Source organism: Oryx dammah, unplaced genomic scaffold, assembly GCF_014754425.2.
Source record: "Oryx dammah isolate SB20612 unplaced genomic scaffold, SCBI_Odam_1.1 HiC_scaffold_10, whole genome shotgun sequence".
NCBI classification, from domain to species: Eukaryota; Metazoa; Chordata; class Mammalia; order Artiodactyla; family Bovidae; genus Oryx; species Oryx dammah.
Window position 1 is genome coordinate 29,510,538 of NW_024070194.1, and position 6,049 is coordinate 29,516,586.

Below are 6,049 nucleotides of genomic sequence, written 5' to 3' on the forward strand. Positions count from 1 at the left end.
AGGTTGAAGGAGAGGCTTGGATGTGAATGGGGTGAGGCCCAGGCAACCCCAGAGTGCTGACCTGAGTCCCTAGGTTAGTCCTCATCTTGAAGTTGGGGAACGCTGATGGAGCAGCACCTGAGGGGAGTAGTCACATGGCTGGCTCCTGCTATGTAAGCCTGGGGCTGTGGCCAGGTATCCAGGTAGGAGGGGAAAGTCCCACTTTGGTTGGAGCACAATGCTTGGGGGAGTCAGGCCTGGAGAAAGTAAGAGAGTCCGAGGATCTGGGTGCAGGGACAGGAAGGGGACAGGCCCTCCACAGAGGCTTCCCCCTCCCCCGTGCCCCCGCTTCCTCAAGGGCACCTGGCTCTCAGCCCCAGCCCCAGGGTCTATGAGGAGAGTGCTCCTAACACCACTTTGGTGTGGCCTCCTGGGCAGTCATGGCTGCTGCCATGGTGGGTGGGCAATGGGTAGCCCTTCCATCCACCCATGCCTGAGGCAGGTTCCAGCAAACCCGTTTCAGGGGAGCTGGGAGGAGGGGTAGAGGCCTCAGTTACAGGGCCACAATCTCCGTCTGGGTCCTGGGCCGCAACCACAGGGGCAGACAGTGTTCCTGCAGCTGGGACCTGCGGTTTCTCCCTGGGGGCTTCTGTCAGAGTTGCCCCAGTAGTGAAGGACCAGCAGACAGATAGAAAGAGACTCAATGGTGAGGTCAGGGCCATGGGTCATGGGGCCACCAAGGGCAGAGTATAGGTGGTTTGTGCAGTGGATGGGCGTCACCTTTTGTGGATGCGAGGCATCTGCCAGGCCCCAGTGCCCTGCCTTCCCTACCAAGGCCCCAGGCATGTGGCCTGAGCCTGGTTCTTGCACTGTTTCTGGAGCACACACCTGGTGGGGTTGGGGCCTGCACCCTGTGGCGCCTTGCCCTACATGCGTGCCTTCTCAGCAGCTTCCACCTGGGTGGAGGCTGGGGCCCAGAGGGAGGGGCTGTGCAGGGTGCCAGATGGGGCTGCAGGGCACTGGCCAGGGAGCTAGACCCCCCCATGCACAGTGCTGCAAGGAGGGCCCAGGCAGGCTTTGAAGGGTAGTCCGAGTGCCACAGCCTCCCCAGACTGGGAGCCTTTGAAAGAACATCTGGAACACGGACAACTGGCAAACTAGTCTCTGGATTCAGAAAACCAAGAAGTTAATCCCAACTGTGCCACTTGTGTGTTCCCCTGCCCCGCCCATGGGCCCCAGTCTCTCCCTACCTCCCAACTCTGCCCCTTCCCAGGCTGCCAGCCCGACCATAGGGCTGGGGTAGTGCCAACCCAAAGCACTGGCTCTTCTGAGAACCGCAGAGTGCTTTGCCCTGCCCGAGGCCCACTCGTGGGCCCCAACAGCACCTCCCCCATGGGCCCCAACAGCACCTCCCCCATGTCCCCTCCCCAACTGGCCACCACCCCAGCCCAGCTGAGCACCAGGAGGTGGTAGGAGAGACAAGTGCCTGCCATGCCAGACTCTGAGCAGAGGCACCTCCCATGTTCCCGGAGCCAGGACTCAGGCAGGACGTGAGTCGGTCAGACCCTGCATCTGGCGCTGGGGGCTACCAAAGCCAGGGAGGAAACACCTGCACCAGACCTGAGGGCCCTTGGCCCTTGCCTATGAGCCTGAGAGTTGGGTCCTTGCCTGCAGGTGTGCACGGAGGGCTGTTGCAGCCATGGTTGATGCGGAAACACAGGAGGCCCCCACTCCAGGAAGCAAAGCATATACTCATGGGGGAGGAGTGCCAGGTGTTGGCGCCCATTGTCCCTGCCAGTGGCCTGCAGGACCCTGGTAGGGGGGCGCCCCGGGATAGTCCCTATCCTGCCCCCTCTCCAGGAAAAGACCTAGCTTTGTAAACAGAAACAAACAACCATCCCCCCATCCCCAAGTTAAAGCCCGGAAGAACCAACAGAGAGTGAGCACCTGCTGGGCGAAAGGAGTCCTTGTTTGGGGGGAAATGGGGAGGTCAGGGCCTGGGGGAGGTGGGTACTGTGCGCTGTGGGGGAGGTGGGGTGCCCTGGGGTTGGACGCTGGCCCCTGGGTCACCCACCGGGCTGAAGGGGCACAGCCTGGTTCAGTGAAGTCCTGTCGCCTCTCTCCATGGCCCAGTTGTGACAACTGTGGCTGGGAGGTGAGGCAGCCAGGGCCCCAACCAGGTGAGCAGGCCTCTACTACGCTGCCGCGCCCCCTGCCCAGCCTGCGCGGGGCGTGAGGCCAGGGGTCCGGCTGCGGCCCGAGATAAGCGCCGCACCCGTCGCCGCTTCCTGCGCTTCCTCCCAGCGCCGCCGCCGCGGGCCCCTTCCTGTTTTCTCGCGCGGGCGAGCAGGGCCGTGGGAGACGGGGCGGGGTCGTGGGGATGGGCGGGGTTGTGGGGCTAAGGGAGTTGTGTGGGGGAGGGGCGGGTTTATGAGGCAAGGGGTGGAGTCATGGGGGACAGGGGAAGGGAGGGGTCCTAGAGGGTGGGGCGGGGTTGTGCTGGTTGGAGCTGGACGGGAGACGGGGGGCGGGGGCGGCGGCGGGTGGGGGGCGCGGCGATGGGGTGTTGGGAGATAAGGCAGAGAATGGGGAGCCTTGCTGGACTTCCCTGGGAGTCTGGGTGCTTGTGCAGAGGTAGAGGGGATGGGAGGAAGCAGAGTGGGCTGTGCTCTGAAACACAAAAGAGGAGGAACATCGGTGTTCTCATCCCTCCTCCTCCCCAGTCCTGGATCAGGAACCCCCACATACTTGGCCCAAACCCTCTGTGGACTGGACTGGAGCCTGCTCCTTAGGGCCCATCCCCAACCTGGGGCAGCAGTGGCAGTGGGCGGGCGGGTAGAGGACCAAGTCTTGGTTTTGAGGACCTGTTGGGATGGGAGGTCAACTGCTCTGGATCCCCTCCTTTGGGGATAGCTGCTCCAGCGTATTGGGCTTCCCTGGTGGCTCAGACGGTAAACAACCTACCTGCTGTGCAGATTAATTTAAGATACTTAATCTGCTTGTTTAGACTTGGTCATTAGAGATACACATTTATGTTACTTTACTGAAAACACCTCGTGGTAAAGAATCCGCCTGCCAATGCAGGCTACCACGGTTCCATTTCTGGGTCAGCAAGATGCCCTGGAGGAGGACATGGCAACCCACTCCAGTATTCTTGCCTGGGAAATCCCATAGAGAAACCTGGAAGGCTACAGTCTATGAGGTCACAAAAGAGTTGGACAGAACTTTGCAACTAAACAACAACAACATAGGTGTTGTAGGCTGTCAACTGAGTGACTGGGCTGTCTAAGGTGTTTGTCCATCAAGTGAAGAGTTAAGTCCCTCTTCACCTGCCCAGCCTAGCCTTGTTGGGAGCTGCCCTGATGCTGGCATGGTGTGTGGCTGGTTGTGTTGGGGATGTTACTGAGGTTGTGGAGGTGGTGATGACCATGTCTACTGGGGAGAGGGGGTGCACTGTACCTGCTCTCAGGCATAACCCCTCCTCCTCTGCGCGGCTGGGGGGGAGGGTTCCACACCTTGGCTTAGGTCACCCCAGTGCTAGGCTGGGTCCTGGGCGTGAGAGCTGTGACTTAGCCAGGCCAGGCTGCTAGAACTTCGCGCCAGGAGCTAGGTCGCCTGGGTCTGTTCCTGCTGAGCCTGACTCAGCGGGAGCTGGGGGTGGGGACTTCCCTTCTCCTGACCCTAGGGGAAGCAGGTGGGTGGGGCCAAGAGGGGGAGGGGTGGGAAGCCTGATCCAAGTCTGGAACCACCCAGGCCCTGAGGCTGTGGTCCTACCTAGGAGGCCTGGGTCTCTAGGCCCTAGGAGGCCAGTCTGCCCTGGGTCTTGCGTGGTGCTCACTTGACTGCTCTCTGAAAAGAGCTGCCATCTCTGTGTGTGTGTGTGTGTGTGTGTGTTTTCGCAGTCCTGATTCTGCTCCTGAATTCCCCCAGCCCCTGACTCCAAGGACTTGGCCCAAATTGAGACCCTGCCCCTCCTACCCTGGCAGTGGAGGAGGGGCTTCTGGGGGGCAAGCTGCTTGGCCGCTCCCACTTGGGCACCCTGGAAGGCTACAGTCCATGAGGTCACAAAAGAGTCGGACAGGACTTTGCAACTAAACAACAACAACATAGGTGTTGTAGGCTGTCAACTGAGTTACTGGGCTGTCTAAGGTGTTTGTCCATCAAGTGAAGAGTTAAGTCCCTCTTCACCACCTCCACCCCAAGGGTGAGGTGAGGAGAATGGTAGAAAACTGCTCCCTGTATAGGAGAGACAGTCAGCCTCTGTGTGTGTCCATGGGTGTCTCTGGGATGGGGGCATAGGTGAGGTGATGCCTGTGCCCAGGCAGGGGTCTCTCAGCGGTAGGAGAAGCTGGGCTGGCACTCCCTTCGCCATGTCCTGGCCAGGGAGTAGGGTGAAGATATGGGAGGGTCTGCCCTGGAGGTGAGTCAGGGGGCAGAAGCTACTAGACTCTGGCTACTATGGGTATGCCTCCTACAGAGACTACCCCCATGATGGGGGGCACACCTTGGCCCAGCTGACCCGGGGCTCCAGTGGATGGGTCACCTGTCCCCCAGGCCCACCCCAAGTGGGAGTCGGAGGCCATGGGAGCTGAGTGTGCACACTAATGGGTGACATGGCCTTTGTGCCTAAGCCCGGGACTCGGCATTGGTGTCTCAGAGTTCCCCCCATCCCCTGCCCCCGGCCATGATGAATGCAGCTGGACAGGACTACCCATGTCCCTTTGGGCCTCATTCCCTGCCTTCTTCCTGTGTACCAGCACTGTCCTTGGTGTCCTGGAGGCCATTTCTGTCTGTGCCTTGACCTGCCCAGGGCTCCTCTCTCTATGTCCACATCTATCTCCTCAGTTTGTCTTTCTCTGTCCCTTTGTTTTGGAGGTCTCTGGGCCCTGCTCACAATGCGGTGGGGATGGGTGTGAAGGGGGCCCAGGTGCTGCTCCCCCATTCCACCTGCTGAGGTGTGAGGCTCATGCCAGTTTAGAGAGGTGATTCCTTGGAGGCAGGACACCAATAAGAACAGCCCACGGCCTGTTCATCCCTTCAGACACACTCAGGTAGTGGACCCCTGTGCACTGACTCCCAAGCTGACAGGGAGACACACGTGCACAGTCTCAGACACACTGGGTGTCACACACAGTCATCATGGAAGGTCACGTTGAATCACATGGTCACACTGTCACAGCATCACTACCATGCTCAGAGCATGTGCAAACTTGCTCACATGTGGTCAGGTTCAGGCTCACGGCAGCCACGGAGCAGCCCACATTGTCGTGAGATGCCCGTGTCCCAGGATGCACGTGCCATGTCAGGCAGGGTTGCCAGAGATCAGCCCCATACGCTACTGGGGGAGGACAGACCAGGGGGACACATGACCCCTTCTCTTGGAAGACCTCTTGGAAGACTTGTGTGGCCCTGAGAGTGTGGGTGTGTGGAGGACCAGTGTTGGGACCCTGTTCCAGGAAAGAATTACCCAAGATGATTTTGCAAACTTTCCCTGAACTCATGGGCTCCCCAGTGCTGGGGGGACCAAGGAGGCTGTATGGAAAGGGCATTTGGTCCTGCAGGGATGGGGCACAGGGCTAGAGTGATGGATTCCAATGTGGGAAGCTTGATATGGGACGCCTGAGCCCTGTGCTCTGGTCATTGGCCATGTGTCACTGGAGAGCCTGCACAGCTCACCCTGGGGGGCCGCAGGGATTGGTCATGGTGCTACCGTCTCTTGGGACACCGGGTTGAGTGAGAATGATGGACTGGGGTCCAGGATGTCAGGTCTGCAGACAGGCGTCAACCCCACCAGCCTCCTTCAGAAAGAGGTGCTGCCTTGGGCAGTCACTGGGCTTGAAGAAAGTTTTAAGGATGAGATGAGGATGGTGAAACCTGGGTGAGGGTGTGGGGGTATTTCTGGGTGTAGTCTGACCCTTATTAGGCCTGAGTTAAAATAGAGAGTGGCAGGGAGTGGGAGCTGGGAGGGTGAGGAGTGCCCACACCTCCTGCCTCCCACCAGCTGCCTGGGGTAGTATCCTGGAGGGATGGACCCCCCAACCCCCCCATCCCCCCTGCAACAACCACAGAC